The sequence below is a fragment of the Salvelinus alpinus genome, chromosome 16 (assembly GCF_045679555.1).
Source record: "Salvelinus alpinus chromosome 16, SLU_Salpinus.1, whole genome shotgun sequence".
NCBI lineage: Eukaryota > Metazoa > Chordata > Actinopteri > Salmoniformes > Salmonidae > Salvelinus > Salvelinus alpinus.
Genome location: NC_092101.1, coordinates 9,408,799 through 9,432,104, shown reverse-complemented (window position 1 = coordinate 9,432,104; position 23,306 = coordinate 9,408,799). Strand labels below are relative to the sequence as shown.

General features: G+C 41.4%; 1 long non-coding RNA gene across 1 annotated transcript; it reads left to right on the top strand.

The window, feature by feature from the left end:
* Nucleotides 1-2,282: 2,282 nt before the first annotated feature.
* Nucleotides 2,283-22,354, top strand: LOC139540744 (uncharacterized). The gene is made up of 8 exons (XR_011668266.1): nucleotides 2,283-2,887; nucleotides 16,598-16,987; nucleotides 17,162-17,278; nucleotides 17,372-17,476; nucleotides 17,626-17,712; nucleotides 17,798-17,901; nucleotides 18,003-18,101; nucleotides 18,261-22,354. It is a non-coding gene; the product is annotated as an uncharacterized lncRNA (long non-coding RNA).
* The last annotated feature ends 952 nt before the right edge of the window (nucleotides 22,355-23,306 follow it).

The following is a 23,306-nucleotide window of genomic DNA, read 5'->3' as shown; positions in this document are numbered from 1 at the left end:
GATAACTTTCAGACAAACTTATTCAATGTGAATTGTATATTCTATTATTTTGTATTTGATAGGAATACATATTGGTGAGCAAATAAGCATAGGAGGTAGTGTATGGATAGATAGCCACACAAACTAAAAGGAGCTATACGGAAGGCAGTGCAGTGGACATTACACAATCTGCAACAGATAATAGCAGGTCAGAGGTGGACAAAGCTGCTGAATGTTAATGTATTCTGGACAGATGCTGGGTGGGAGCTTTGACTCTGCGGTCCCCGGGGGGGGGGGGTGTCTAAGAGCAGTTTCTGAGTACATGACTCAGACGGTTCCAACTGCCAAGAGACTCCACATATCAACAGCTACCAGTGAATGGATATCCGACAGAACATACTACTACCGAAGTTGATTGTCCAGTTCTCTAATGCCCAGTGTACACCACACAGGCCTATATTTCAAGCCGGAGAGTCACTTCGTCTTTGAGGAAACTGGCGGTGTACCAGTGCAATACCCATCATACCAATTATGGATTCAATTTCCTCTTACAGATATAGACCTTATCTTTTACAGCATAATACTCTCAGGTTTGTTTTGTTATTGGGATAATTTTCCTTTGCTTTGTTGTTTTTGTTTGTTTTCGAGAGCAATAGCAGAGAACTCTATTGAATCACTTCCCTTTTCACTTCATGGGTTTCAATTATAGGGAGTCACTGGGGTCGATTGCAACTGCAGTTCCTTATTATCCACTGAGTTGAAACAGAGATAGTCTAGATAAGCATTACTCTGCCCTGTCCGCTCTGATTATGAACTCACTTCAGCTCAAAAATTGCAAATGGAAAATTGCATTGGGTTAAATTACCCGTTGTGTCTGCAAATAGTACAGCAACAGCAAGTAATCAAGTTTGAAACAAAATGGGAACATTACGGATGAATATCATTATTATCATTATCAAGCTGTTGCTTTCCCCTCATTTCCAATGGCTGTAGATCAGATGGTGTGACAGGCAGCTTTTTGGCTACTCCGGGACATTTTAGGGATTTTTGTTAATCAGGCTGTTTAATATGCTTAATGCAACTTTAATGTCTGTGCAAATGATTACGTGTTATAGCTAAACACAATTAATGAGGGGGAAAATCCTTATCACTCATGATCCAGAGGTCAAATTGGACTTGCTTCTGATGTTAGATGAACACGGATGAATATTAAACATGCTCCAGACTATGTGTATGATATATTATGTACTATATAATACATGCATGATTCATTTATGACATTATTAATACAGACATGCAAGGAATAACATTGGGAAGCTTATGTGATAGCATATGTTAGAGACATTATGCATGTGAAAGTAAAAACATTGAAGATATTTTTTAGCCTGCTAGATAGGCGGCGAGTTAAGATACAGTTTTCAATCTTTCTTTTAATTATTTTAACGTTCTTTATACTGTTTCATTTCATCCTTTTTATCTTGATAGTTTTTGTACCTTTTACCAATATTAAATGTTAATTGGAACCTGTCTAAGCACACTTTGCATGTTGTTGTTTTTTTTTGGGGGGGGGGGGGTCATTCAGCAGACACTCCTATCCAGAGCAACTTATAGCCAGTGCATGCAATTTAGGTAGATAAACAACAACATATCACAGTCATAACAAGAAAAATATATTTCTGTAACCGGTACTGAGAATGTTACTGTAGTTGAAGTGGTCTGTTGATTTATCCTGTAGGTTAGACTACTTTGATTATCATCGCTGCCAGTTTAAAATACGTTTTTAAAGCTTACATACTGTAGTACATGTGACAGATGGGAGAAATAATAAATATTCTATGTTGCAATCTTCAGCAGCTCCTCTTTCCTATATTCAATTGATTTGGGAATATTATTGTGATATGAAGCATACTTCATTGAGAATGTATGCACAGTTGAAATTTGGCCATAAAATCAATGACAAAAAATATGATTTCAACGTCCGAAAAAAGCGGATTTTCAACTTCAGATAAGTGAAACAGTCCTACTGGGTACATACGTCAATGAAATGTCTATTTCACGTCGGTTCAACGTAATTTATTTAAGATGACATGGAAACAACTTTGAGTCAACCAGTGTGGGCCCAGTGAAGTATCATTGAAAGTGGAATGGAATCATTCGCTAGGATTGCAATGAAGGAGTGAAGCCTCAAGCCTCGTTTTTGAAATATATTTTTGGGGGGGGATATTTTTTTTTTTTATATATATATATTTTTTTAAATTCAAAATACAGATCAACAATTTACATTCTTAGCCTCAAGCCTCATTCAAATGACGCATAAGCACTGCATTACATTGAGCCTGATGTCATGCATTTCGATGGGAACATCCACAACGGATTGGAAATGCAATGCCCCCCTTTCGGTTGAAGGGACGCCGCAAACGTTTACATTTTTCAAACTGTGCGTTGTCCTCAGTCCAGCCAGAGTCCGTCGAAAAACAGGAAGTTACCAAACCACAGAAGAAAATTAAAATATGAGTTTTCGGTGATGGTTTTATGGGATAACTAACAACTTGTAAACAATTACCCATTCACCTTATTTAAGAACCCGGATACAAAACAATGCCCGAACGTTCTGTTTGTGGAGGGCTTCCGTTGTGGCGTTTTTGCCGTTTGCGAACGTTAGCTAGCTAGCTCAAAATGTCGCGGGATCATAATAAGAAAAACCTTCGAATGGCAAATCTGTGCCACATCCGCGGATTATTCAAGAGTGGGGGGACGATATGAAAAAATGGCCACATATGACCTATGATGACATCTTCAATTATTTCGTCTCGTCTCTCGGTGTGGATGGGTCAGAGATGAGGAGCTACAAAACAGAGGCATATCAATACCTCCACAGCAGCAAAGTTGAGCGGGTGCTTATACCGAGGTAAAGACAGTTTCAGTTTGGATATTCGCCTGTAGTTTTCTTTACGTCCACCAACAGCAGTTAGGGACCGTCAACATAGTGACAAATCAACATTTTCAAATTTCAATAGCTCTTTAACCATTACTTCTAAAACTTTCAAAACTGATTGTAGCTAACCCGATGGCATAGACACACATTGCACACACTTTTTTTGTTGATTTACATCTCACACTATTTTACATGATTTATTTACATTTTTGAATTTCAATAGCGCATTGGTCATATGACCTAGTGACTTCAAACAAGGTTCAGAATGTCCACTGCCTACCCTTCTATATTGCACACCCTTAAGTTTGTCCATTTTCATCTCACACATTTTTACATGAATTTTTCCAAATTTCAATAGCTCCTTGGTCATGTGACCTCGTGACTTCAAACAAGGTTCAGAATGTCCACTCAGTGGGCCTACACATTGCACACCCTTTAGTTTGTCCATTTTCATCTCACATGATTTTACATGAATTTTTCCAAATGTCAATAGCTCCTTGGTCATGTGACCTAGTGACTTCAAACATGGTGCAGGATGTCCACTCAGTGGGCCTACACATTGCACACCCTTTAGTTTGTCCATTTTCATCTCACATGATTTTACATGAATTTTTCCAAATGTCAATAGCTCCTTGGTCATGTGACCTAGTGACTTCAAACATGGTGCAGGATGTCCACTGACTACCCTTCTATATCGCACACTCTTGTTTGTGTACTGTAAAATCATGCGGTGTAACGTACATTTTTCATAGTTTTAAATTTAAATAGCTCCTTGGTCATGTCAATTACACACCTAAGAAGCGTGCAGTGGATATACACCCATATTGCATAACCTCTAGTCATGTCTCTTCTACATTGTTTTACATTAATATTAGTTTGACAATTAGCGGGTACAGTTCATTGTTGTGTTAACCCTTTAATATTTATCTATAATAATTGGTAGTTCTAAGTACTTATTTTCCCTGTTTTTCCCCCCCATAGTTTTTAACAGCGGTACTCAATAGGAGAGAGACAGATAATATCTCCTTTTGTCGTTAATATCAACCATAAAGGAAAAGGGCGAAGTACGAGAGTCATGTTATTAATTGTCCAAAGCAGGGATGGAGAGTGAGCTGGTGAGGTAGCCTGCAGTGGGTTTGCTGGTCAATACATATACTGAACATGTAACCACAGTAATGGTGGCCAGTAAATCAATGAATAAAAATGTTATGTTGACAAATGAAACAGAAATTGTAGACCTTTAATCTTTTCCAACATGTCAACAGACACTTAACTTCAAATAAGTATGAAACATTTCAGAGTGTTAACTTTCTCTTTATCCCTGGTTGATGTACATTTCAGAGCCTCTTCAGTGTGGATGGGGAATAGCATACATTTTCAACAACAGTCTGCACTTCCAGTTTGTGTTCTTCACTCTGTTGAACTCTTTTGTCTTCATTCCTAGGCACAGCGCATGGAACCACCGTTGGCATGCAAAACATTCAATCTAAAACAAAATCAAACATAACACGTTATAAATTATCAATGCAGTATGACGAATGACGAATTAGCCATCCATTGTGTTATATCATAAATTGTCTTACATGCCGTCACTGTTGTCAAAAGATTATAAACATGTTAAATAAAGCTACTAACCCAGTCAGTCTTTGGGTCACATCCAGGTTCTTTATCAGTGGCCCACATGAAGCAGTTGTTGGCTTTGTTGAACTCTGAAATCATAGACATGAACTGAACATATTGCTGTCCCACACAACTACATAAAAATAAAGAATTAACATTTACTTTGAATTAAATGTCATTACATACCAGACATTTTTAGTATATCCTCAGCCATTTATTTTCGCAGTTGTTTCATGTGTTTTCGAAGGTTCCATATCAATTTGGGAGGGGATGTTGGTCGAAGTTCTGTGCAACTTCCTTGGCCATCTACACCAAAAAATAAAATTGAGTTTTTGACCTAATTGTCACATAACAGCTAACCATTCATTATTGAAAATATAACTATCAAACCTGCATTACAAAGACCACGCAGCTGAAGGTGTCCTGCTGCATGGTGGGAGTTATTTCCCCTCCTTTCCACTTTATGTCCACCCAGTCGTCTTTTCCATGGCAGGATCTTCTCATTTCGAAGTATTCTCTTTTTTATGTAAACATAATGGAATTCTGATTAGTTGTTGAGTACACAAGCCACATTTGTATGCTGTTTTCCTTATCACTATAATCTAGTAGTAATTTAGTAGTAGAGGTAATTTCCTTTATGCCCCATTCTACACACAGCCTAAATTATAGGCACTGAACCATTTACAGGACAATAATAAAAGTAGCATATAGGATCCAACCCTATCACAGAGTGAATAAATGTAGAGCTTTTGTAGACTTTAAGAAAAAAATATTAAGTGACAGTTTCATCAGTACGTGCTTAAAGAAAGTCATATCACAAAGATCACAGATGACAGTGCCCACCAAATCTATGACAATAGAGAATGAATTGTAAGCACCAAAGTGTGTGTCAAAATAATATCTGAAAATGTCAGTTGTTGAACATAATTCTTCAATTTGCAATAGCAATTTATGATATATGCAGTTGAGGAATATCCCATGCACCAACACTACTTGTAGGACAGACATTCCCACATTCAGTATTTTTTTATTTCACCTTTATTCAACCAGGTAGGCCAGTTGAGAACAAGTTCTCATTTACAACTGCGACCTGGCCAAGGTAAAGCAAAGCAGTGTGACACAAACAACAACACAGAGTTACACATGGAATAAACAAACGTACAGTCAATAACACAGTAGAAAAGTCTATATACAGTGTGTGCAAATGAAGTAAGATTAGGGAGGTAAGGCAATAAATAGGCCTTAGTGGAGAAATAATTACAATTTCGCAAATAAACACTGGAGTGAAAGATGTGCAGAAGATGAATGTGCAAGTAGAGATACTGGGGTGCAAAGGAGCAAAAAATATATAAATAAAATAACTACAATATGAGGTAGTTGGATGGGCTATTTACAGATGGGCTATGTACAGGTGAAATGAAATGAAATAAAGATAGTCAGGGAGATAGGAGTCTCCAGCTTCAGTGATTTTTGCAATTCGTTCCAGTCATTGGCAGCAGAGAACTGGAAGGAAAGGTGGCCAAAGGAGGAATTGGCTTTGGGGTGACCAGTGAAATATACCTGCTGCGGCGCGTGCTGCTATGGTGACCAGTGAGCTGAGATAAGGCGGGGCTTTACCTAGCAAAGACTTATAGATGACCTGGAGCCAGTGGGTTTGGCAACGAATATGAAGCGAGGGCCAGCCAACCAGAGCATACATGTCGCAGTGGTGGGTAGTATATGGGGCTTTGATGATGAAACGGATGGCACTGTGATAGACTGCATTCAATTTGCTGAGTAGAGTGTTGGAGGCTATTTTGTAAATGACATCGCCGAAGTCAAGGATCGATAGGATAGTCAATTTTAAGAAGGTATGTTTGGCAGCATGAGTGAAGGAGGCTTTGTTGCGAAATAGGAAGCCGATTCTAGGTTTAATTTTGGATTGGAGATGCTTAATATGAGTCTGGAAGGAGAGTTTACAGTCTAACCAGACACCTGGGTATTTGTAGTTGTCCACATATTCTAAGTCAGAACCGTCCAGAGTAGTGATGCTAGGCGTGCGGGCAGGTGCAGGCAGCGATCGGTTGAAGCATGCATTTAGTTTTACTTGCGTTTAAGAGCAGTTGGAGGCCACGGAAGGAGAGTTGTATGGGATTGAAGCTAATCTGGAGGTTAGTTAACGCAGTGTCCAAAGAAGGGCCAGAAGTATACAGAATGGTGTCATCTGCGTAGAGGTGGATCAGAGAATCACCTGCCTCAAGAGCGACAATATTGATGTATACAGAGAAAAGAGTCGGCCCGAGAATTGAACCCTGTGGCACCCCCATAGAGACTGCCAGAGGTCCGGACAACAGGCCCTCCGATTTGACACACTGAACTCTATCTGAGAAATAGTTGGTGAACCAGGTGAAGCAGTCATTTGAGAAACCAAGGCTGTTGAGTCTGCCGATAAGAATACGGTGATTGACAGAGTCGAAAGCCTTGGCCAGATCAATGAAGACGGCTGCACAGTACTGTTTTTTATCGATGGTAGTTATGATATCGTTTAGGACCTTGAGCGTGACTGAGGTGCACCCGTGACCAGCTCGGAATCCGGATTGCATAGCGGAGAAGGTACGGTGGGATTCGAGATGGACGGTGATCTGTTTGTTCACTTGGCTTTCGAAAACTTTAGAAAGGCAGGGCAGGATAGATATAGGTCTGTAACAGTTTGGGTCTAGAGTGTCTCCCCATTTGAAGAGGGGGATGACCGCGGCTGCTTTCCAATCTTTGGGGATCTCAGACGATACGAAGGAGAGGTTGAACAGGCTAGTAATAGGGGTTGCAACAATTGATGCGGATCATTTTAGAAAGAGAGGGGTCCAGATTTTGCAGCTCTTTCAGAACATCAGCTATCTGGATTTGGGTGAAGAAGAAATGGGGGAGGCTTGTGCAAGTTGCTGTGGGGGGTGCAGTGCTGTGGAAAGCAAGGCCAGCCGTAGAAAAATGCTATTGAAATTCTCGATAATCGTAGATTTATCGGTGGTGACAGTGTTTCCTAGTCTCTTATTCTCCATGAACTTTACAGTGTCCCAGAACTTTTTGGAGTTTGGGCTACAGGATGCAAATTTCTGTTTGAAAAAGCTAGCCTTTGATTTCCTAACTGCCTGTGTATATTGGTTCCTAACTTCCCTGAAAAGTTGCATATCGCGGGGGCTATTCGATGCTTATGCAGTGCGCCACAGAATGTTTTTGTGTTGGTCAAGAGCAGTCAGGTCTGGAGTGAACCAAGGGCTGTATCTGTTCCTGGTTCTACATTTTTTTTAAATGGGGCATGCTTATTTAAGATGGTGAGGAAAGCTCTTTTAAAGAATAACCAGGCATCCTCTACTGACGGAATGAGGTCAATATCTTTCCAGGATACCCGGGCCAGGTCGGTTAGAAAGGCCTGCTCGCTGAAGTGTTTTAGGGAGCGTTTGACAGTGATGAGGGGTGGTCGTTTGACCGCGGACCCATTACGGACGCAGGCAATGAGGCAGTGATCGCTGAGATCCTGGTTGAAGACAGCAGAGGTGTATTTAGAGGACAGGTTGGTCAGGATGTGCCCGAGTTTACGGATTTGGGGCTGTACCTGGTAGGTTCCATGATAATTTGTGTGAGATTGAGGGCATTTAGCTTAGACTGTATGATGGCCGGGGTGTTAACCAGGTTAACCTACAAACTCTGAAAATAAATGGGGGGGCAATTAATTCACATATGGTGTCCAGGGCGCAGCTGGGGACTGGGGGGGGGGGGGGTCTGTAACAAGCGGCAACAGTGAGAGACTTATTTCTGGAAAGGTGGATTTTTAAAAGTAGAAGCTCGAACTGTTTGGGCACAGACCTGGATAGTATGACAGAACTTTGCAGGCTGTCTCTTGCAACTCCACCCCCTTTGGCAGCTCTGTCTTGGCGGAAAATGTATACACATACATAGAGGCATTTTTTAGCTATGATTTTAGCACTCAGAATCCAGAATGGATATTACAATGGGGGCAGCACAGGATGTAATACACCCTTACAACCATCTACTTTTTGATCTTCTTGACTTCTTATCTGCTAAACTGCTACTGTTTGTCAAGAAAAGAGCCCCAATTAGGGGTTAGTGCACTCCAGTAAAAAAGGTCTGGTTTAGATTAAAAACTATTGCCATGTGTCCCCGTTCATAGAGGCATGAGAGACTAGTCAGTGGTAGAATTGAGTTGGCACTTTATTGGCCCAAACACCCACAGACCCACAAGGTTGTGGTTACTCATGGACAGTAATTAGTAATTTAGATTTTTTTTTGCATTGATGCATTGTGTCTTCTAACTGTCCCAAGAATAGGATCCAAAGTTTTAGGAAATATTTGTTCCCATAAATATAAAGGAGGATGTCTCTCCTCATACCTCTGGCACTTTAGTCAGACTGCCAGACTGTGCACCAGAGCCAATCAGGAGAGAATACATACAGGTCAAGGGTGCCAATTGAAAGTCAAGGGGTGTGTCTGTGCCTTTTGGATTACTCTCTCTTTACAGAGAACCCCTGTGGTTCAAGTCAAGAGCTACCCTTCCCTTTTCAGTCTGCTCTGCGCATGTCTGAAAGTGACAGAGCCAGCAGCCAAGAGAGTTTCACATTATGTCATACAAAATTATTACACTTGTGAATGTATGTCAAATGCTAATATGTATTAGATCCAGTACAATGGAATAACTAAGACCTGAATTTGAATGCAGCGTGTTCCGATTCCTCCTTCTCTTTCTGTCCAGCAGGGTCAACCAAAAACACTTGGCCTGATGGTTCATGCAGATACTATGGAAGCAATATAGAAATGTATTGATCCCTTAAATGATTTTACTATTAAATGACCCATATCACAACCCTCATACCTCTTCACAAAAATGTACCTAAATCAATTTTGGAAAAAGGATTTTACTCACAAAAGACGTAGGAATATATTTTCCCAGTTAGAAATAGTAGGCCATGCATCAAATAACTATTTATCAGAAAAACGAACCCTCAAATGCACTTTAGCATTTTGTAAGTTGTCTGCAGGTGGCTTGTTGTGAATGCACTCAAATATCAAGTCATTATCAGGTTATGTAAACTGCGTTCTAACACTCAACGTAGAAGGATTTGTCTTAATGTACAGTATATGAAAGTGATGCTATGAAAAGGATTCTTTCACGTTATCAAGCTCACTCTGACTGACAAATCCCTGCCTATTACTGTGATTAAAAAGAGCATATGAAATTGTTTTTCGTTTTTCATGAGGCCTACCTGTGCGGCTTCCTTTAATTAAGCACCTCTGTTCCACCACCTCTCCTGTCCTTGATCCACACCACATACAGCCATTTGCGGATCTTTTCAGTGTCCATGTGAAAGATAGTTATTGCGAGGCTGGAACATTTGTTAACTTCAAAAAATATATATTTTTAACACCCATGTAAAATGAAGGCCTGCAAAGCTTACAGATTTAAGTCTAATAGCATGAGATGAAAGTAGACAAACATCAGAGTGTGCAATATGAAGGTGTAGTCAGTGGACATTCTGAACCTTGTTTGAGGTCCGTAGGTCACATGACCAAGGAGCTATTGAAATTCTAAATGTTTAAAAATGAATGTAAAATCATGTGAGATGAAAATGGATGAACTAAATGGTGTGCAATATAGAAGGGTAGTCAGTGGACATACTGAACCTTGTTTGAAGTCATTAGGTCACATGACCAAGGAGCTATTGAAATGATTTGTTTTGACAAATTCATGTAAAAACGTGTGAGATGAAAATGGACAAACTAAAGGGTGTGCAATATGTAGGCCCACTCAGTGGACATTCTGAACCTTGTTTGAAGTTACTAGGTCACATGACCAAGGAGCTATTAAAATTTTACATTTTGAAAAATGCATGTAAAATCTTGTGAGATGAAAATTGACAAACTAAATGGTGTGCAATATAGAAGGGTAGTCAGTGGACATTCTTAGCCTTGTTTGAAATCACTAGGTCACATGACCAAGGAGCTATTGAAATTTGAATGTAAATAAAGTTTGTACTTTGTTTACACTCCCTAAAAAATGCTGCTCACATTTCCACATGTTTATTAGCTTTGGAAAGCGAATAAATGTCCAAATCCTGAAAATAAGACCTGTGCAGTGTTGTGCGCAATTTTTCCAACGTCATGACACTTATTTGGAGTCTGTGGCTCAAGTTGTTTGAAAGCTATTGAGGTTTGAAAGCGCGAATATCCGTTGAATATCCAACTTGAAACTGTCTTTACCTCGGTGGTGCTTATTCACTGTCTTGAGGATGACAACCTGGTGTTCCTCAAAGTAGATGTCCAGCCCAGTCAGAGCAAAACACACCATCATTCTGCCTGGATTCTTGTATCATCTGTCGGCACGGTGGAGACTGCAGGGTGTTCTTGTGTTGCAGGGCAGGGGAAGTCTTGCAGTCATGCAGATGTAATACTATGGAAGGTAGCTAGCTCGCGGGCTTTTTATTTATCATAACCCTTTCTATGACTGATACGTTTGACGTTAGCTAGGTTGTGGATGTGTCACTGCAACCTTAAAGTTCCTAAATGATGTCACCATTTCCCTTGATTCTAAGCAATGTTGTGCTGCTATTTTTATTGACTTGCCCAAGGCTTTTGATACGGTAGAACATTCCATTCTTGTGGGCCAAAGCTTTTGATACGGTAGAACATTCCATTCTATGGAGTATTGGTGTCTCTGAGGAGTCTTTGGCCTGGTTTGCTAACTACCTCTCTCAACGAGTGCAGTGTATAAAGTCAGAACATCTGCTGTCTCAGCCACTGCCTGTCACCAAGGGAGTATCCCCAAGGCTCGTTCCAAGGTCCCACACCCTTCTCAATTTACATCAACAACATAGCTCAAGCAGTAGGAAGCTCTCTCATCCATTTATATGCAGATGATACAGTCTTATACTCAGCTAGCCCTTCCCCGGATTTTGTGTTAAACGCTCTACAGCAAAGCGTTCTTAGTGTCCAACAAGCTTTCTCTGCCTATAACCTTGTTCTTAACACCTCCAAAACAAAGGTCATGTGGTTTGGTAAGAAGAACGCCCCTCTCCCCACCGGTGTGATTACTACCTCTGAGGGTTAAGAGCTTGATATAGTCACCTCATACAAGTATTTGGGAGTATGGCTAGATTGTACACTGTCCTTCTATCAGCACATATCAAAGCTGCAGGCTAAGGTTAAATCTAGACTTGGTTTCTTCTATTGTAATTGCTCCTCTTTCACCTCAGCTGACAAAATAACCCTGATTCAGATGACCATCCTGGCCATGCTAGACTACAGAGACGTAATTTATAGATCGGCAGGTAAGGGTGCTCTCGAGCGGCTAGATGTTCTTTACCATCCGTCCATCAGATTTGCCACCAATGCTCCTTATAGGACACATCACTGCACTCTATACTACTCCGTAAACTGGTCAACTCTGTATTACCGTCGCAAGATCCACTGGTTGATGCTTATTTATAAAACCCTCTTAGGCCTCACATCCCCCTATCTGAGATACCTACTGCAGCCCTCATCCTCCACATACAACACCCGTTCTGCCAGTCACATTCTGCCAAAGGTCCCCAAAGCACACACATTCCTGGGTCGCTCCTCTTTTCAGTTCGCTGTAGCTAGCAACTGGAACGAGCTGCAAAAAAAACACTCAAACTGGGTCTTTTTATCTCGATCTCTTCATTCAAAGACTCAATAATGGACACTCTTACTGACAGTTGTGGCTGCTTCACGTGATGTATGGTTGTCTCAACCTTCTTGCCCTTTGTGCTGTTGTCTGTGTCCAATAATGTTTGTACCATGTTTTGTGCTCCTACCATGTTGTGCTGCTACCATGTTGTGCTGCTGCCATGTTATTTTGCTACCATGTTGTTGTCATGTTGTGTTGCTACCATGTCGTTGTCATGTTGTGTTGCTGCCATGCTGTGTTTTCATGTGTTGCTGCAATGCGATGTTGTTGTCGTAAGTCTCTCTTTATGTAGTGTTGTGGTGTCTCTTGACGTGAAAGTGTTTTGACCTATTTTTATTAACATTTTTATTTTTAATCCCAGCCCCCGTCCCTGCAGGAGGCTTTTTACCTTTTAGTAGGCCATCATTGTAACTATGAATTTGTTCTTAACCGACTTGCTTAGTTAAATAAAGATAATTTTTTTTTTTAAGGAAACCGTGTAAACTAGTCAGCTGTGTACACCATGTAAACTAGTGTTCTGTACTGTAATTGACAATTCTAACAGTAGTATTTTGTTGAATGTGCAGAATGCTGTGTATGGAGGATTGATAGGGGTGTCCTGTACAGATGAGCAATGCCAGTGGAACTCAGGGACGCAGCGGAATTTAGTTCCAAAAAGGTTGAGCGAGATCCGTTTCAAACGTCACAAACCGAGTGACGAGTTCTCTGACAGCACCCCAGCCGCTTCTCCATCTCTACCTCCAACTCCTGCGTACCACTCCCACAGCACACTTTAGAAGAGTTTGGAAAGGGCCAAATTTTCCAGTGGGGAGCCTTCCGCACAAGTGCATCAAAGCTTAACCAAACAGTCATCAGGTTCCAGCAGCAGCCACAGAGCTACAGCAGCCTCATGGTGAACACGGCATCAACATGCAGTGTCAGAAATGCTTGTCATTTTATGACGTTTATGTTAAGCTGGAGGAGTGTAAATGTGCCGGCTTGGAGGAGGTCACGAAAGCACAGATTGCCTCCCATGCGTGGTATGACGCGCGTAAACTTCGGATCACTGCTAGCTCAGCAAAGAAGGTTCTTGTGCTTTGTGCGGGAGCATCTCTTCCCCAGGTTCCATGGGAACTCCGCAACCACATATGGCAAGGAGAACGAGCAGGTGGCCTACACATGGACGGAGAGCTGTGGGTTTAGTCTGGAGAGTAGAGGCACAGTAGTGAGTGTCAAGGAGCCATGGCTTTCTGCAAGCCCAGATGGAGTGTTAAACTCCCAAGAGCTATTAGAAATCAAATGTCCTGTTCTGAGTAAGACGTGTGAGTCTCTGACTGAACTGTTCTCTGGCAAACTCACCGATGTGAAGCAGGTGGATGGGGTTCGTCAGCTGCAACCTAATGGAGCCCGTGCACATGCAGGTGCAAATGGTGATGTTCTGCACAGGACTGGAGAGATGCAAACTGCTTGCCTGGGCTCCATCCGAGAAGATTGTTATTCATGTGCCTTTTGAAGTGAAGTGTTCTGTGCTGATGTTATCTCTAAACTGAAGGCATTGTATTTCACACATATACTGCCAAGGACAGTAGATGAGTTCCTGTCAGGCAGACTAACTCTGTGCTCCAAATATGTTAATCTATGTGGTATCTAGATGCCTAATACTTCAGTGTTTTTAAATAGTTCCTATATTTTGTGCCTTGTAAAGCTCTCTGTCAGCTCTACCTTATTATCTAAGCATAGCTCTTGATTGGTGTTTTTTTAGTCTTGCACAGTTCTTTTCATATGCACATTTACCTGATTATATTTGCATAATTCTTGTTGTTTAAAAAAAAAAGATTTCCTTGTACAGCTCTCTTCATACATGTTTATCTAACTCCTTATGATTTATTAATATTTGTATTGTACCTTGTGTAGCTTTTTTCATATGGCACTTCATGAACTTATCTAAGCATACCATAAATTCATCTTGCACTTGGCAAATTGTGGTGTTAATAAAAACACTGTGAAATTCAACTTTGTTGACATTTTCTTTGATACTTAACATTTTGAAATGAAGGACGAGGAGGCATGTCTAAAGGTTTCAAATTGTGTTTTCAGTTTGATTCTGGGTTTTGGTTTTCAAGGGCACAAATTTCGAAAACAGTGTCTTCCCTGTTCCCTGAAAGCAGTTGTCTTCACTGTTGGTCTGTTAGAGACATTTTGGTGTTGAAGAAAATGTATTTGAAATAGATTGAAGAAGGCATGATAACAGCACCTATTGGATGCCTGTAAATGATCAGGAACAGGCAAAGTTACAGTGCATTTCTAATGTAGGAACATTACAAATGATTCACATTAAATAGGAATCTATATATACACACAGTATCTCATGTGGATAAAATCATAGTGTATAGAGTTACATTTCATATGTGTCAACATTATCACTGCTCACTCGGCATCCTCATGGATGATCTCACCATGCATGTTAACAAGCGCTGCACAGATTCTATGGACGTTGTCCATTTTGTGTGTCAGGTTGATGGGAACAGTCTGGGAGAGGATTTTGAAACCCTTTGGGTCATCTGATAACTCTCTCAACATGTATACGTACATTAGCTATTCTTCTCGTGCTTGTGACATCCTCGTCAGACAGCTGCTCTCCTTTCTGAGTGAAGGCTGGTATGGCAAGGTTTTACCTTCCTCTCATACAGCAGATCTCGGATGGTGAAGCCCCTGTCTGCCATAACGTCATCTGCCAGGCCTAAGGTATTCCAGGAAGCCAGAGTTTTGGGTGATGAACTTGTCACTGCATCTGCCCCCACATGGAGCAATGGCAACCAAATACTGTAGAGTATTGCTGGAATAATAGTGGCTGTATGACTCCCCTCTGGAATCGAGATTGTGTGCTTTCTGATGAGTGGTTTCAGAGCTGTCAATGATGCAAGTGGTGTTGGGGAACATCTCTTTAAAGCACTGAAGCATTGTGTTCTGGATCGTCTCCCTCGGCAGCCATGGAATGTAGTTCCTCATGTGCTCCTCCATTGTGTCAATCCAGTAGGAAAGGATTCTGCTCAATACTCCCTGGGACACAGCGAAGCGTTCAACAAGATCAGCCTGGAGTAGATTCAGATTCATCAAGGTTATCAGTATTTGATCAGTGATATGCATTTTGAAGTTAGCCGTGTAGAACTGCTGCAGAAACGCTACATGGTCAAAGAAAACACTAAGAAGAAGGCCAGTATACAACTCTGAGCTAGTGTCATTCTTCAGGATGGTGTGGGTCAAAGGCTCTGCACCACCACATTGGGTTTGTTTGTTGACTGGTTCTCTTGACACGTAGCTGTGATCAGTCAGTGCTGGAACCTCCCATTAAGTATCAGCATCTTTATGCTGCGGTGGCATTGGCACACAGATCAGACTCTGCATCCCCACAGACTACCTGGCCTGATGACAACAGTCTTCATCTGTCAATCAAACATAAGAGAGACCACAAGTTTAACACAATAAAATACACAGACAAAGAAAAAGGAAAATAGTTGAACGTTTAATAATTTAGCTAGTTAGACATGTCATGAGCATCGCCAGTGGCATGCCAGCAATGATGGGGATACTCATGGCATGGGGGTGACATTGTCAGACAGAAGTTGTTTGATAGCTAACAATGTAGGGACTAACTAGCTAGGCTAGTTAGCAAACAAAACTGTATCAGATGGGCTGTCCTCAAGCTAGCCAGCTAAGTGATGAAGCTAGGCAACAGTTAGCTAGGTACAGTATGTTAGGACTTGGCTACAGACTAGTAACATAATTAGCTAAGCTAGCTAACTAGTGCCCGATTCAGGACACCCGTCTGTGACGATAGCTAGCGAGTAGCAGCTAGCTAAAAGCTACCTGTATGTGTTGATGTCCTGATGAGATGTCACCTTCTGGTCTGTACTGGAGCATCATAGCCCAGCCACTTCGCAGGGAAAGGATGCTCTTCAGTCGGCCTCTTGTCCACAAAGTGATAGGAACACACATAGGGTCGGTTTGTTGGTGTCTGTTTTAATACATACAATGGTGAGGTGTGTTATTGGTCAACCATGGCTTGCCAGTGCTGTGATAAGATAGTGTAAAACAATGAATTTGAAGATTATCTGCACTGTTTGTTTGTTAGCTAGCTAGCCAGCCAGTTTTCTAAGAATGATTCCATACATTTTTCTAAATAATGGCCAATGTGCCAACATTGGGGGGTAGAGAGAGGAATAAAGTGAGAAAGATAGGATGAAATTGAGAGCGGGAGAGAGAGGTGGGAAGAGAGTGGAAGACTGACAGAGAGAGAGATGGAGAGAGAGAAACAGAGAGAGAAAGATAGCAGTGCAAATGTACTTAGACTTGAGTATTTCAACAACTCTTCTCTTCCAACTTGTTAGGCAATCATATGTACCTACATGGGGAGGATGGCCAGCCACACAGGAGGGTGATTTTTACTAAGGAGGAGAAAGAAGCCGTGCTGACCGAGATGCATGCTGGGCATTTCGGAGTGAAGCGCATGATTGCCAAAGTCAACCTACGCTTCTTTTGACGGGGAATTGTCAAGGAGGTGGACAGCTGGGCAAGTGAAATAACCTTTTGGTTATCAATCACATTCTATTATATCTGAAATTATTAGGTTTTCAATGAATGTCATATCAATGTTTCAATTTGTCACTTTTTGCTTAAAAGGTCAGCAGCCTGTCTAGCCTGCCAGAATTTTGAGAGGGCGAAGACTGTGGCGCCGGAGTTGAAGCCCATCAAAGTTGTTTCACGATGGCACATGATCGGTAAGTGTCCCAATTAAATTTTTTGTTGTTGTAATGGTCGCTTCATTTGACCACAGCAGAGTTCAATATTATAGAATGTGTGTGTCAGAATCCTTAGAAATATGAAAATGTGCATACTGTATGACACAGATAGGGGTAAGAATAAAGTAATCTCTCTAACACTCTAAATGTTAGGGGTGGACCTCATCTGACCCTTCACTAAATCCAGGAATGGCAACAGCTGGTGTCTGACGGCAACCAATCACTTTACCAAGTGGATGGAGGCAATACATTAAGGTCAATAAAGGAAGAGTACGTGGTTAACTCTAAATTCCCTTCTATAACCCATTAAAAAGGGTGCTTGGAACCAGAAATTGATTTTCGTTTTGTATGATACCCATCAAGGACAAGAGTGGCGAGGCCACCTCCAAGGCGATGATGGACATCTTCAACACCCACGGTTCTCCTGAGGTCATCTTGAGTGACCGAGGTCATGGATGCTGGAACAAGGTACGGATGTTATAGGTTATATTCTGTCACCAATGGTTTGTTTTATTTATTTTTTACAATTTGTTTTAGTTTTTCTGTGGTACATAAAGCAGACATATTTAAATATTTTACATTGTCAATAGATATCGCTTTCCTAACCCTTCCTCTAGGTTTGGTGATGGACCAACCAGACTCTCAAGACTGCCATGGGCCAGTCCCTTGATTGGTATCAGGAAGGTTGGGAGAACAACCTGAAGGTAATTCTCTTTGCACACAACACAAAATGTCCTGAAGCTAGTTTTAGTTTCCCTAACACTGATATTTTTGACTTTGTCTTCCTAGAGTTACCTCGGTGGAAGCCAACAATCTTCTCCAGTTGGAGCAGTTGGACGGTCGATCACTGAAAGCACTGACGCCCTACACTTCAGGGAAGCCCAATAGACAAAGTGTGTTAAGCTTTGGTTGACATTTGAGAAAGCAAGAAATGGTAGTTCTGCTGAGCTTGTAAAAATGTACCTCTTCAATTTATCTTTCCAAATGACTTTAGGATCACACTGTCCGAGCCCCCCAGGAGGTATCCCACCCACCAGTGAGTTTGGATCAGTCTGATTCTCTGTGCTCTGAGTCGGAGGGGGACCAGCTTGAGGTAGGCAATATCTTCCAAAAGTGTTGAAAAGTACATATCTCCCATTTATAACACTGCACTAATCCATCAAATTTTCTCTTAGTAAAGTGTAATCTGTGTTTGCTTGTTTACGTCTCTGTCTCCTCCCCTGATCCATTTAACTCTGCTCCTGTTCTCCAGGACCTCGGGGTTCTGCCCAACACTCAGACGTGGATCCATCTGATGTCCTCCATTCCCAACCACCCTCCAACCTTTCATTACATCCTCTACAGCTACTGTTGTTGTCATGTTGTCATTATCTGCTAAGAAGGTTTTCTTGCTCTATCATATCGGGCTCATAATATGTGAGATACACAGATGAACTAAAAACACTAGCACTGCAAAGACTCAGAACAAAGAGAGTAGCAGTGCCTGGACTTTGCAGTCTCCCTCTTCACGTACCCCTTCCGAGACTGGCTGCCTGTTGAGAACAAGTGACAGGCAGAACCTTCCACCCACACAGCAACCACCTCCTCTATATTCCACACACCAGAATTCAGTATTTTAGACTTTGATTGTGTACAAAAAAATCTGTGAAAATAAATGAATGACATAACTGTACCAATTTTTTAATATATATATATTGGCAGGTTGGTTTTCACTGCTGTTCCACATGATTTATTATTGTATCCTAGGACCTACAATATAGACATATATAATCAACCACCAGAGTGTACTAATGAGCTATGCGAGATAGAAAAAAATCATCCTAATAATAGAGGCCTGCTGAAATTATATTATTTCAGTGTAGATAAGGGAATGGGAGGTTAAAATAAAAACATGACAGCCAGACAAGCCAGTGTAACTTTTACAGATGCACAATCGAGAGCATCCTGTCGGGCTGTATCACCGCCTGGTACGGCAACTACACAGCCCGCAACCGCAAGGCTCTCCAGAGGGAGGTGCGGTCTGCCCAACGCATTACCGGGGGCAAACTACCCGCCCTCCAGGACACCTACAGCACCCGATGTCACAGGAAGGCCAAAAAGATCATCAAGGACATCAACCACCTGAGCCACTGCCTGTTCAACACGTTATCATCCAGAAGGCGAGGTACAGGTGCGTCAAAGCTGGGACTGTGAGACTGAAAAACAGCTTCTATCTCAAGGCCATCAGACTGCTAAACAGCAATCACTAACTTAGAGAGGCTGCTGCCTACATAGAGACTCATATCACTGGCCACTTTAATAAATGGATCACTTTAAACAATGCCACTTTAATAATGTTAACATATCTTACATTACTCATCTCATATGTCTATACTGTACCTTATACGGCAGGTAGCCTAGTGGTTAGAGCGTTGGACTAGTAATTGAAAGGTTGCAAAATCAAATCCCTGAGCTGACAAGGTAAAAATCTGTCGTTCTGCCGTCATTGGCCGTCATTGAAAATAAGAATTTGTTCTTAACTGACTTGCCTAGATAAATAAAAACAAATGCCATCTATTGCACCTTGCCTATGTTGCTCGGCCATCGCTCATCCATATATTTATATGTACATATTGTTATTCCATCCCTTTAGATTTGTGTGTATTAGGTAGTTGTTGGGGAATTGTTAGATAACTTATTACTGCACTGCCGGAACTAGAAGCACAAGCATTTCGCTACACTCACATTAACATCTGCTAACCACGTGTATGTGATCAATAAAATTTGATTTGATTTGATGCAGAAGCTCGGTGGCTAGGAAAAACTCCCTAGAAAGGCAGGAACCTAGGAATAAACCTAGAGAGGAACCAGGCTCTGATGGGGGACCAGTCCTCTTCTGGCTGTGCCGGGTGGAGATTATAACGGAACATGGCCAAGATGTTCCAATGTTCATAGATGACCAGTAGCGTCAAATAATAATAGTCACAGTGGTTGTAGAGGGTGCAACAGGTCAGCACCTCAGGACTAAAAGTAAGTTGACTTTTCATAGCGGTGCATTCAGAGTTCGAGACAGCAGGTGCGGTAGAGAGAGTAGAAAACCGCAGGTCTGGGACCAGGTAGCACATCCGGTGAACAGGTCAGGGTTCCATAGCCGCAGGCAGAACAGTTGAAATTGGAGCAGCAGCACGACCAGGTGGACTGGGAACAGCAAAGAGTCATCAGGCCAGGTAGTCCTGAGGCATGGTCCTAGGGCTCAGATCCTCCGGGAGAGGAGGGAGAGGACAAACCTGTTCCGGTCTAACCAGTCTTCTCTTTCAGCCCAAGCACACATACAGTATATTCATACCCATCACCCGTTACATGAAGACCATCACATAAATACACAAAGAAAGGGGAAACCTAGTCAGTTGCACAACTGAATGCATTCAACCCAACCCCTCTGAATCAGAGAAGTGTAGGGGGTTGCCTTAATCAACATCATCGGCGCCCAGGGAGCAGTTGTTAGGGTTAACTGCATTGCTCAAGTACAGAACAGCAGATTTTTCCACCTTGCCGGGCTCAGGGATTCAAACCAGTGATTTTCAGCTACTGGCCCAATGCTCTTAACCGTTAGGCTACCTGCCAAAGAACATACCTTCGTTCATGAAGATCCGACATTACACGTGTGACACAGTAAAAATGTCGTTTTGATCAACCTTGCTCGAGCTGCGGAAAATGTAGATATCAAAGAACACTGCTGTTCACTTCAGAAAAAGGTGTGATGTTAAAGTTCTCTCTCATTATGTGTTGTCGAATTCATAAAAATATTTGCTGCCATTGTAGTAAGGTTGGCAATGCGAGAGGTCTTCGGACTTAACATTTTTGTAATATTTTCCTTGAAAGAACAACTAGTGGGTTTTGAGTGCTTCTCCCCTATTTGGAAAGTTGGTCTGTCTGCTCTTCAGTCAGAGAGATATTCTGAGAGCAGGTTTGTGTCTCCTTCTTCTGTATAGAAAAACTGTTGACAACTCTATAACAAAGTAGTGTCTTTGGAAAACTGGTTCATATATCCCAAAGTCAATAACGAATGTGACTATGTATATATTTATGTTGCGTTAATGTATTTAAAGCCTATTTTGGCAAGTTAACCAAGTGTTTGCTGGCTTAGCTAGCCATGTTAATGACGAGTTAACTAGCACCGTCTGTTACGGCTCTCGTTTGTGGAATGACCGGACCAAGGTGCAGCGTGGTAGGCGTACATCGTTCTCTTTATTGATGACACCAAAAGCAAAATAACAACGACAAAAACGAAAGCGCACAGTTCTGTAAGGCAAAATAAACTATACAGAAAACAAGATCCCACAAAACCCAAAAGGAAAATGACAACTTATATATGATCCCCAATCAGAGACAACGATAGACAGCTGCCTCTGATTGGGAACCATACTCAGCCAAAAACACAAAAACATAGATTTTCCCACCCGAGTCACACCCTGACCTAACCAAACATAGAGAATAATAAGGATCTCTAAGGTCAGGGCGTGACACCGTTAGTCAGTGCACTGTAATGTCACGCTAGCTCTTGCTTGCAGGTGATTTATTCGTAATTCAAGATTTCTTTTTTGAAATATTAAGTGAATGTTTATTTTCTTACTACCTTTAAAGGTTTATATAAAAAGGGTTGTGCTCGGTATTTATGGATTAATATCACTTCACATTGAGGGCATGTATCATTACTGTTGCTCCTATCTAAAATATATATTGTGTCCTACCTAACGAGTGAAGGTGTGGCTGTGATCGTCCTGTCAATGCCTGTTATCACTGTTTAAATATTTTACTGCAGGTATGCTTTTCTGTATTTTTGTTATAATTAAAAAAAATAATAATACATATGATCACTATGTGGATTGAGTCTGAGAGAGATATTCTGAGATCAGTGAACGTGTGGCTGTAACCGTCTTTTCAATGCCTGTCATTAGTTTGATGTCTTTTACTGCAGATAAAAACCAAGTCAACCTGAAGTGTGGGTGTCCGTGTGCCTTTCTTCTGGTTGGCTATATGAAGTTGGTTAACATGCACACATGAAGACTCACTCAAGGACCCAAGTATTGTGAATTGTATAGTAATTTTCTTTGGACTGTACTGAAATTGTTATTGTTTAGCTTCATGGCTGTCACAATAATGGGGGTGGTGTGTTAGAGCGATTTTGCATGTGGAAGAAGATGTATTGATGAGATATTTTGTTTTTTTTCCTACTGTGTTATTGACTTGTTTATTGTTTACTCCATGTGTAACTCTGTGTTGTTGTCTGTTCACACTGCTTTGCTTTATCTTGGCCAGGTTGCAGTTGTAAATGAGAACTTGTTCTCAACTAGCCTACCTGGTTAAATAAAGGTGAAAAAAAGAAGAAAAAAAGAAAAATTGGTTTATTTATTGTGGTATAGAAATTGTATGAAAACTGTTTATTTATGTGGAATATCCCTTTATTTTCTGTAGTGAAACCTAGTGCTCCTAGAATTTTATTTAAAGGGTGAGATGGCATCAGAGAACCTTGATTTGAACAGGTGTATGGAGCCTGCTAGATAACCACTCAGTGGCGACCTGTCATTCAGGGCAGGTGGGACAGAGCCCCACCTGTTTTGATCCCCATATTTTGGGGGGGGGCTTGCCTGTTTTGCATGTTATTTTGGCATTAATACGTGTCACATATCAGTTTGCAAACAATGTAAAAAATATATATAGTTGAAGTCGGAAGTTTACATACACCTTAGCCTAATATATTTACACTCAGTTTTTCACAATTCCTGACATTTAATCCTAGTAAAAATTCCCTGTCTTAGGTCAGTTAGGATCACCACTTTATTTTAAGAATGTGAAATGTCAGAATAATAGTAGAGTGATTTATTTCAGCTTTTATTTCTTTCATCACATTCCCAGTGGGTCAGAAGTTTACATATGTAACAGTATAGTTTCCGTCCCTCTCCTCTGCACCTGGGCTCCTCTGCACACATCAACAACTGACACCCACAAAGCATCGTTACCCATCGCTCCACAAAAGCCGGGGCCCTTGCAGAGCAAGGGCAACAACTACTTCAAGGTCTCAGAGCGAGTGACGTCACCGATTGAAACACTATTAGCGCACACCGCTAACTAGCTAGCCATTTCACATCGGTTACACATACACTCAATTAGTATTTGGTAGCATTGCCTTTAAATTGTTTAACTTGGGTCAAACGTTTCTGGTAGCCTTCCACAAGATTCCCAAAATAAGTTGAGTGAATTTTGGCCCATTCCTCCTGACAGAGCTGGTGTAACTGAGTCAGGTTTGTAGGCCTTGCTC